The 11,446-nt window shown below is 36.1% G+C and overlaps 1 long non-coding RNA gene and 1 pseudogene across 1 annotated transcript; both read left to right on the top strand.

Moving 5' to 3' along the window:
* The first annotated feature begins 697 nt into the window (after positions 1 to 697).
* On the top strand, positions 698 to 7,748 carry LOC111906125 (probable pectin methylesterase CGR3; annotated as a pseudogene).
* Positions 7,749 to 9,468: 1,720 nt separating this feature from the next.
* On the top strand, positions 9,469 to 10,009 carry LOC111906134 (uncharacterized). Its single transcript, XR_002855104.3, has 3 exons — positions 9,469 to 9,532; positions 9,686 to 9,741; positions 9,882 to 10,009. It is a non-coding gene; the product is annotated as an uncharacterized LOC111906134 (long non-coding RNA).
* Positions 10,010 to 11,446: the final 1,437 nt, after the last annotated feature.

Consider the following 11,446-nt stretch of genomic DNA (forward strand, 5'->3'; position numbering starts at 1 on the left):
ACACACACACACACACTCTTTATCTTTCTCTATCTAATCATCACTCGCGCACTATGGTTTTTGTTTGTTTCTCGCATTACGATAAATTGTTTACTCAATTGTTGATTATCTGCTTGTTAAATTCGAGGAATATAGCAGCATGAACAATGAATTATGTCAAAAAACAGTTGATTAATGCTTTTGAATTGATCGATTCTAGTGAATTTTTTGTTATGTGTATTGAGTGGTAACGAAAATTGGTTGATTGCTTGTTTTGATGGGCTAAAAACGATTTGAAGAATTTCGCGTTAGGTTTTCGTCATACATTAATACCAAGTGGTCAAGTTGCTTAATGTATTAGTTTGGGACACTTATGTTCTCTCGTTTTTCTTCAAAGAGGATTTTGAGTCTTGCTTATTTTAACTGGATAATTATCCCAAGTAAAACTATCCATCAGCATGTTTTGGAAACGACCGTGTTAGTTTAAATTAGTGAAATGTTCATCAGCTTCAGAAAAATTAAAATTAACGGATTGATTTAACCATTTAGGATACTAAAATCTTAGCTATTGAATTAAAGTTGTGGAACACCCCATTTGTCACTGATATTGGATCCATTGATCTTTCAAAGTTACCATTGTTTCAGTTCAGATAACTCAATTCAATTCATAATAAATCGAGTTAAACATTTTTCTGCAGGTGAATCACAACATATAGAGATGTCAAGGAGGCCAACTAGTTTATCAAGGCATTTGGGTGATGGAACTGGCATTCCCTTTAGGGGATCCTTGAATCCAAAATCACGCCCTTCCCCTTTCTTATCCATTAGCCTTGTTCTTGTGGTAATCACACCTCTTAAAGCTTTTGCATCTACTGTAACATATGTCCCTGTCGGTCTGAAAACTGGCGTCAGTATACCCTCGCACCTTCAAGTTATCACTCCCTCCGAGGACTAAGACCCATTCCTTCGTCCTCCGAAGGTACTTAAGGATGTTTTTCACCGCAATCCAATATGCTTTGCCAGGATTCCCTTGATATCTGCTAACCATGCTCAAAGCGAAGGCTACATCAGGGCGAGTACAAGTCATAGCGTACATGATTGAGCCAACTGCGGAAGCGTATGGTACTCGGCTTATTTCTGCTATCTCAGCTTCGGTACTCGGACTTTGAGTCTTACTCAATTTGGCATTACTTTGTATCGGTAGTTCTCCCTTCTTTGAGTTTTCCATACTAAAACGTTTTAGTACCTTCTCTAAGTAAGTATTCTGACTAAGTCCAATTAGTTTCTTACTTCTTTCTCTTACTATCCTTATTCCCAAAATATAAGAAGCCTCTCCGAGGTCCTTCATAGCGAAGCACTTCCCGAGCCAGGACTTAACCTCCTGCAGAGTCGGGATGTCGTTTCCTATGAGTAATATGTGATCGACATATAGAACGAGGAAGCTTACTATACTCCCACTGGCTTTGACATATACACAAGATTCATCTTCGCTTTGTACAAATCCAAACTCTTTGACTTTCTCATCGAAGCAAAGATTCCATCTGCGAGATGCTTGCTTAAGTCCATAAATGGACTTCTCAAGCTTACACACTCTATCCGGATGCTTCGGATCCACAAACCCCTCTGGCTGAGCCATGTAAACATCCTCAGCCAACTTTCCGTTAAGGAAAGCGGTCTTGACATCCATTTGCCAAATCTCATAATCATGAAATGCGGCAATTGCTAGCATCACTCTAATAGATTTAATCTTCGCAACTGGTGAGAAGGTCTCATCATAGTCAACTCCGGGAGTTTGAGTAAAGCCCTTCGCGACCAATCGCGCTTTATATGTGTGTACGTTTCCATCCACGTCGGTCTTCTTCTTGAAGATCCATTTGCACCCAACGGTCATACGTCCGGGCACGTAATCAACCAAATTCCAAACTTGGTTATCATACATGGATTGGATCTCGCTATCCATTGCCTCTTTCCATTTTGCAGACTCCGGGCCTGCCATGGCTTCCTTATAGCTATTAGGTTCATCAAGGTTTACTAGTGTACCATCACTAATATACGTGTCCCCTTCGGTAGTAATATGAAAGCCATAAAACTGGGGATGAACTCTAACTCTATCGGAACGTCTAAGAGGTAGGGATTCGTCAATCGGTTCAACCGGAGTTTCCTCCTCGGGTTGAATGCCAGCGGTAGAGGTTCCTTCATCTATCGACTCTTGAATCTCTTCAAGTTCGATTTGCCTCCCACTGTCTCCTTGGCTTATGAGTTCTCGCTCTCGGAAAACTCCTCTCCTCGCAACGAAGACAACATTGTCCTTCGGTCTATAGAAGAGATATCCAAAGGATGTCTGCGGGTAGCCGATGAAAATACATCGCTCACTTCGAGGTTTAAGCTTGTCGTGAGTATCTCGTCTTACGAAAGCCTCGCAACCCCAAACCTTTATATGTGTCAACGAGGGGGTTTTCCCTGTCCACATCTCGTGAGGTGTTTTGGCAACCTTCTTAGTAGGGACTCGGTTAAGGATATGGGCGGCAGTCTCTAAGGCATACCCCCAAAAAGAGATAGGTAGTGAAGCACGACTCATCATAGAGCGAACCATATCTAATAAGGTTCGATTATGCCTTTCTGCCACACCATTCAACTGCAGTGTCCTAGGAGGCGTCAATTGTGAAACTATTCCACACTCCTTGAGATAATCGTGGAATTCAAGACTTAGGTACTCTCCTCCTCAATCGGATCGAAGCATCTTGATTTTCCTGCCCAATTGATTCTCCACTTCATTCTTGAACTCTTTGAACTTTTCAAAGGTGTCTGACTTTTGCTTGATTAAGTAGATATACCCATATCTACTATAGTCATCGGTAAAAGTCACATAGAAGCGGTTCCCATCCTTCGTGGTTGATCTAAACGGTCCACATACATCGGTATGTATTAGGTCCAATAGACCCTCGCCCCTTTCACATGTACTCGTGAAGGGTGACTTAGTCATCTTTCCAAGCAAACAAGACTCGCATGTGTCATCTTCCCTAAGGTCGAATGACTCCAACACTCCATTCTTTTGGAGTTGGGCTATGCGTTTCTTGTTGACATGTCCAAGACGACAATGCCACAAGGATGCTTTATCCATACTAGTGGAAGAATCAATATTCAAAACATCATTTCCTAAGTTATCAACAATCATAACGGTTTCATATATTCCATTACATGGTATAGCTTCAAAGTAAAAGACACTATTTAGATAAGCCAAAATAGAACCATTCTCATTATTAAAAGAAAATCTAAATCCTTGTCTATATAAACCATGAAATGAAATGATGTTTCTAGCCATTTCTGGCGAATAGCAACAATTGTTCAAATCTAAAACCAAACTATTCCTAAGCACTAAAGAATACACTCCAATCTTGGTCACAGGCGGCGATCTTTTGTTCCCCATGATTAGATTGATCCTTCCTTGCTCCACATCCCTACTTCTTCTTATTCCCTGCACATTAGAACAAATGTGATAACCACAATCGGTATCAAGAACCCAAGAAATAGCATGATTAGAATCGTTAGATTTGATTGTGTATATACCTGCGAAAGATGGCTTGATCTTTCCCTCTTTGATTGCTTGCAGGTAATCCGGGCAGCTTCTCTTCCAATGTCCTATCTTGTGGCAGTGGTGACACTCTGCCTCCTTCGGGTTAGAACAGGGCTTAGCGGGATCAACTTTGGTCCCACTAGAAGAGGCACCATCTCGGGCTTTCACCTTGCGATAGTTCTTCGATGAAGCTTTCCTCTTCTTTCCCTTCCCTTGACCAATAGCCAAGACAGGAGCAGCGGACGGATTGGGAGTAGGTGCAACAGACTTGTCCTTGAAGTTGCTCTCAGCAACCCTCAAGAGACCTTGGAGCTTGCTTAGGGTGACCTCTTCTTTGTTCATATGGTAGGTCATCCTAAATTGATTGTACATCGGAGGCAAAGAGTGAAGCACCATGTCGATCGCCAAGTCTTCACCGAAGTCAACATTTAACTTGCGAAGGCGGTCGACATACCTTTGCATCTTTTGCAGGTGCACGGTAAGAGATTCTCCATGACCCATCTTCGCGGAAATCATGTTGGTGAAAATCTCATAACGCTCTTGTCTCGCGTTTTGGTGGTATCTCTCCAATAAGTCTTGGTGCATCTCGTACGGGTACATGTCCTCGTAGGACTTTTGGAATTCGGAGTTCATGGTGGCGATCATGATGCAATGTACCTTCGTTGCATCTCGCTCATGAGTTTCAAAGGCGGTGATTTCGGCGGGAGTAGCAACTTCGGGGTTGATTTTCTCGAGCTTCTCATCGAGGACATACTCCTTGTCCTCATAGCGAGCAATGGTACGAATGTATCTTATCCCTTCGCTAAAGTTCGTTCCATCGAAGGTGACCTTTTGGCAAAGGCTCATCAACGTGAAAGAACTAGCAGCAGCGTTGTTTGCGTTTGACATCTACAATTAGAAAAGGACAAAGATAGATTGGAATAAGAATCCCTAATTATCACCCAATAAGAAAAATTAGGGCTAGGATCCAACAATAACATTTACATACTAGAAAAGGGATGCCGTAATCTAACATGCAAATAAATTGAAGGTAAGTGAATGACGATTCACTAATTCTCCATCACAAAACTTAAACTATTAGTCCTAAGTGTTTTTGAGAATTCCTAGGTTCGGATGAGATTCATTGAAACTATTCAATGGCATGTTTAAATCTCGATATGCCCCTCTCGTTTGTGACTGGGATGCCGAGGATCACAAAGCGGGTGTGAATTACCATGCAAATTCACATGGTGCCTTCATTGTAACGATCACCTATTCGATGTGCTGGTAAACCACACACGCTCCATCGAACTATGATAAACAATGAATCACCCTTTGCCACCTTCGCTTAGAACCAATTAGTGTGCCGGTAAACCACACACGCTCCACTAACATCTTAGCAAGGTGCAAAGTGTAATTTCATGGGATTGCATCAATTCACTTTTCCTAAAGTAACTAGGATTGGGAAATTTTTTTTAAAAAAATGTGTAGTTACTTTATATTTCTTATTATACTTTTAATGAGAGGATGAGGTTGCCCTATCCTACCCGTTCGGCTAACGACCCTCCACCAATCAAGCAAGCGGTGGGTGTGAGTGTACACCCATTAAGCGCCATTTTATAGGCCGCAACCTTATACCCACCTTATAGATCGGCTTCGTGAATGAGGCCTACTAACGGTAAGACTAGCATTTAGTTATACATATATATATTATTCTAGTAATATCATATTAGTATAGGGTTGTATTTTAAAACTTTTAAAATCTAGGGTTTGAAATTTAAGTTGTCTAAATTAAAACTTTTAATCACAAATATAAATTTCAAAACTTGAGGGTAGGTTTTAAACATTTAAAACATGGAGGATCAAATAACAAATAATTCCAATTAACATATAATATCCTAATTATCTATATTTGATTTTATTCAAGATAATTACCAAAATAATTAAAATAATTAATTAATTATCATATAAGGAAATTAAATATTTTATTAGTTGATAAATACCTTTAACTAGATCAAGATAATAGTCATATATATCAAAAAATCGGATTTAGATTGATCTATTATGATTAAGGTAAGTTTCCATAAGATAATTATGAAAAAATCCCGAATCTGGCCATTCCTGACGCATGGACTCGCCGAGTGCACAAGGGGACTCGCCGAGTCAGGCCTACTCGCCGAGTCCACCTTGGGACTCGCCGAGTCAGTGACTCATAAACCTAAAAATCGAATTTTGCAGGTTTGTTTCAGTTAATCAAGCAACAATTTAAAGAAAACCAAGCTAGGCTCTGATACCACTGATGGGTTTTAGCCATAAGAACTTTCCTATGTGCGCATGCAAAACCCTAATGCTTGGATCTAGGCTTTCTAATAAACATGCTTTGAATCCAAGTCTTCTAATGACTAATTGGGTTAAATAACAACATTGAAACAGATCTAGAATCATACCTTTGAGTTCCTTGTTGATCTTGAGGTCTTGGAGCTTCTAGAGTCACAAATGTCACTCCTCTAATGGCTTACAAACACCAATAGCAAGAAGAATGATTTAGGAGAGAGGAGAGGGGAGGAATTCGGCCAGGGTTCTCTTACTTTATGAGATGTGTCGAATTCCCTATGCCATGGGGTCTATTTATACTTGTAGACTCCTTAAGGGTTACAACCTAAACCCTAATTGGATAATCTTCTCTTAAGGCTATCCAAATCCATTCCATAGATAAGCCTTTGGACGTTTTTGGCTATCCTAACACTCTTAGAATTCGTCCAAAGCATATCCCAATGGATTTACAGTCTAAAGTTTAACTATCAAACAATTGACAGTTTATACCCCTTTATTTAATTAATCTCTTTAAGTCACCAAATTAATTCTAATTAATTCTATGACTTATATTAATCAAATAACAAATATATTATTCATTATATTATTCTCATAATATATTAATAGTATTTACTCTCTCTTAATAAATCATCCTATCAAGTTGCTATGGTGAAGGCAACCCAAAAGGACCATGCACAACCGGGTCAAACACTTGTCTAATATAGTTGCAGCCTTAGACACTATTCCAACACTTTTCTCATAATTGGCTATGTTTATAGTGGTTCAAGTTAGTACATATGAATTTCTTTTGGCTAAAAAAATTCTATCTTCTCCTATCTCAACTTATATCAAAATTATATTTGTAACAACAGGTAGAAGAAATATTGATAAAGTGGATCTAAGTAGGCTTGATGGTAAACCATTTAAGATAATAATAACAATCAGTTATCTACTGAATAATTATAAATTTTCTGATATGTTGAATATGCAGGTGGTGTTTCATGTTCAGTAGAGATTAAGCAAGCATTACCATATCTAAAAAAAGCATATGCTGACAGCATGCATAAAGTTCTACACATGGGTCTCGATTCATGTTCAGTGATTTCAAATTATTGAAAGATGAAGATACAGAAGCATGGGGTCTTGAACCTTATGATTTAGATGAAAGTGATGCAAACTGCAAAAGCCTTACAAGAAAATGGATTGTTCGTGTTGCTGATATTAAGTATCCTCTTCCTTATAAATCATAATCATTTTCTCTTGTTATTGTTTTGGATGCTCTTGACTATTTGTCACCGAGGTACCTCAACAAAACTCTTCCATAATTATCAAGAGTATCTTCAGATGGATTTGTTATTCTCTCTGGTGTGTGTTTTTTCTTTTTTTAGCAATTATTCACTTATATTTTATAAAAATAATGTTGATTTTATTTTGATAAAGGGTATCCTGGTCAACGTAAAGTCAAAGTGGCTGAAATGTCCAAATTTGGTCGCCCTGTAAGTCCTCTCTTATATTACTTGATCCCAATTACTTCAAATTTAAAATTTAAAGAAACATTGAATAATAAAAAACGAATATATATATATATATATATATATATATATATATATATATATATATATATATATATATATATATATATATATATATATATATATATATATATTTATAATAGGCGAAATTGCAAAGCTCTTCGTGGTGGATTCGGTTTTTTGTTCAGACAAATTAGAAGAAAATGAAGTTGCTACTAAAAAATTCGAATTGGCTGCACCCAAGAAGGCATACCAGTCAACGTGTCAAATTTTCCATCTCAAATCACTCCATTGAATTTAATATTTTGATGAAATATGGAATATGGAAAAGGTAAAAGGTAATAATGGTAAACTATATACCTCAAATACCATGCATACAGAACAACTTGGATTTTTTTTATGAAGATGTATATTATTATTACACTCTTATTTTCATGGTTTTTTTAAGTATTGTTTTGTTGGAACAAATGATTATTTTTAGATTGTTTTTAGTACCTTTCTCAGACATTTTATGATTTTTATTGGGGGGAAGGTAAATTCAGTGTTTTGTGTGTACATTTGGAAATTTTCATGCTCATTTAATGGAGCTATTTTGCATACAGGGACATTATAGCTATTATTGCAGTCCACAATCTATGGTTAATATTACTAAATATTTTATTTATGATGTTTTTTTAAGGCTATTTGAACGGGGTCTAGCCTATGTTGGAACTAATTATCTTTCATTTTATTTGTGGGATAAATACATTGAATATGAGTATCAACTACAGAAATGGTCGAATCTTGCCATGATTTACACACGTATATTGGAGATTCCTAATCAGCAGTTGGATCGGTATTTCAACAGGTGATGATTGATATATGTTTTTTCAACACAATCTTTCTTTAATTACTCAAGCCACATCTTTTCATTCTACTTTTTTTTAATACTTTTGACAACTTTAGGGAATTAGCTGCTAGTCGCCCTTTATCAGAACTGAGAACAGCTGAAGAACTTGAAGCTGCAGCAAGGGAAAAAGGGGAATTCAAGAATCAAGAAAGTGAGGGTGAGATCCATCCGAATGATGGATTAGCGGAAGCTAAAGAGTTGGAGACCTATATTTCCCTTAGAGAAGAACTATATAAAAAAAACTAAGGATCTCGATTCTAAAATCATAGATTTTGAAACAGCCGTCAGGAGACATTATTATCATTTCAGGCCACTTAATGTTACAGAGCTTGAAAACTGGCATAACTACCTTGATTTCATTGAAGGATGTGATGACTTGAACAAAGTAATCAAATTATATGAAAGATGTCTAATTGCTTGTGCAAATTATCACGAGTATTAGATATGTTATGTTTTGTGCATGGAAGCTAGAAAAAATATGGATGTTGCCGAAAATGCCCTTGCTCGTGCTACCCATGTGTTTGTTAAAGTAAGTTATATGCAATCTCAATTTCTGTTGGCGTATGTTCTGTAAACTTCTTTTAGTAAAAGTTGATTGTATTTATTTATTTATTTATTTACAGAAGCAACCAGAGATTCATCTTTTTGTTGCTAGATTTAGAGAACACAATGGAAACATTGAAGGAGCAATTACCGCCTGGTAAAAATTAAAATCACTTAAGGGTTGTTTATTTTTTTCCCCAGTAAGTTCTGTATGTGTACAGTGACTTAATGTTGCATATCTGGATAAAGTGCTGCATATATGAAGTCCTTTTTTTTGCTGGACTGAATAAACCTTCAAAATGAAACTAAATGATCATATTACCTTACATTCCAACAAACAATTTTCATATTCATCCATTTTATTTCTCATTTATTACTAAGTTAGGTTATATGGTTTTAGTTGAAGGTGAAGATGAACAAAGGTTTGTCTCTTTTTATTTCTCATTTATTACTAAGTTTAGAAAATAAATGTCATAATTTTTGTTTATAGCTCCTTTTCTTCAGTTTGCTTCTTGCTTCCAATGCTATGCCAGATAACAATGGATATTGATGGATGTCGGTTAATAGTCTCTTCTGGAGCATATAAAGCAGTAAGTTATTAATATTTTTTAAATAAATAAATGGATGTCGGTTAATAGTCTCTTCTGGATACACCAAATGACTTAAATTTTTGCTTAAATGGTCTCATATGGCTTGATCGGACTCCTCATCCTGCTCTAAATGGTGATAACTATAGTTTTATTGCTTAGTATTTAGGTTTTCGTTTAGTTATTTCCAACAAGAATGTTTCCATGATGAATCTTTTGGTAGAGACAATGTATAAGAATTACTTCATTGAGCTAATTATGATGCGATCCTTTGTTTATTTGTTTTCAGAGGTCAAGTATTGCTATCAACCAATTAAAATTTCGTTCACCAATGGTGTAATTAAGGTATCAATATCATCACTCTTACTTATTTGTCTATATCATTTTCATGAAAATGTTTATGTTGCGTATTATAAATTCATATGTCCAGTTTTGCTTTCTATATAGCAAATGTTAACCTTGGTCTTTGCGTTTTTTGTTCATAGATTACAAACACCAATTTCTTTCAAACAACAGAAGATCGAGAGTTTAATTGGGTGATTGAAGGTGATGGATCTAAACTTGATTCTGGAACTCTCAGTCTACCAACATTAGAGTTTAATTGGGTGATTGAAGGTGATTTTGGTTCTTGAAACAAGACTCAAGATATCATATTTTGGCATGGCTAGAAGCTTTGGAGGAAACGAGACTCAAGCAAAAGTAAACATACAGAGAGTTGTTGGCACATAGTAAGCTAGATGATGCAATTGTATATAAATGAGTTCATTTTTTTATAACATTTACTCACTTTTGGAATAATTATTTGTATTTGACATATTAGTGAAATGAATTATCTTTGTTATTTATGGTATTTTATTTTGTATTATGAGATTTTTAATGTATTATTTAATTTGAAAATTAGTAAATCTATAAATAATATATATTTTAAATATTTAAAATTATGACACGCAAAAATGTGTGTCATCTTCATTTATGACATGGCCTTTCTTGACAGGGGCTTTCTTGATATACATTGTGTGTCATTAACACGCACGTCGTAAGGTTACGACACGCGAATGCGTGTCGTCTTCCTTTATGATAGGGCCTTCCTTGATACGCATTGCGTGTCGTAAACGTGCGTCGTAACTGCGCGTCGTAAATGAGCGTCGTCTATAGACGCCCAAAAGCGCGTCGTCTCTCTTTATGACAGGGCCTTCCTTGACGCGCATTTGCGCGTCGTCTGAGCCTTTTACGACGCGCAATGAGCGTTGTAAAAGGCTGTTTTTCTAGTAGTGAGTGTTGCAAGTTAGCAATGTTAATTATAGAAAACAAAAGTTTCAATTGGGAAAAGTTGTTTTGCTATAATTAAGGGAGAGGAAGTTGTACTGCATTTCAATTCTAAAAGCTTAGATTGAGATTTTAATCAAATTTAGTCAAGTATGTATATATATATATATATATATATATATATATATATATATATATATATATATATATATATATATATATATATATGAATGTTATGTTGGAATGGTTCAACATAAGGAAATTCTATATATGGGAACATTATTTGTGTTCTAAAATTCGATTATGATTACGACATCCCTTTTCATAATCTGAATTTTGAAAACATGGCAGATAGAAATAGAAATATTATAGCAAAAGACTGGTCTAGTATCATGTCTTTATTTGAGACATCATGGATCGTGTCCCATATGCTTCGGATATAGGATCGATTACATGTGCTATAATATTCATATGTTCTAAACTCTTCCAAATGCCTATGGCATTAAGATGGAAAAGTATTAGAATGGGATATGACTAAAATGATTAAGCAATTGTCGAGGACAATCTAAGGTTTACCAAAGATTGGTTGCTCAGGGACAGTTGGAAGTATAGTGTTAATTTTGGAAGGACCATATTGACATATTCTGAAAGGAGGCAACCCTTGTTCAGAAGTGATAGTCAAAATGGGAATATGGAAATGTCTCCATAGGTGGATGTTATCCAATCTGTGTAAGATTAGAAAACTTAATGCAAGAAGGATGTTCAAAGCATTGTACTTTCAATT

Source organism: Lactuca sativa, chromosome 7 (genome assembly GCF_002870075.4).
Source record: "Lactuca sativa cultivar Salinas chromosome 7, Lsat_Salinas_v11, whole genome shotgun sequence".
Lineage (NCBI taxonomy): Eukaryota > Viridiplantae > Streptophyta > Magnoliopsida > Asterales > Asteraceae > Lactuca > Lactuca sativa.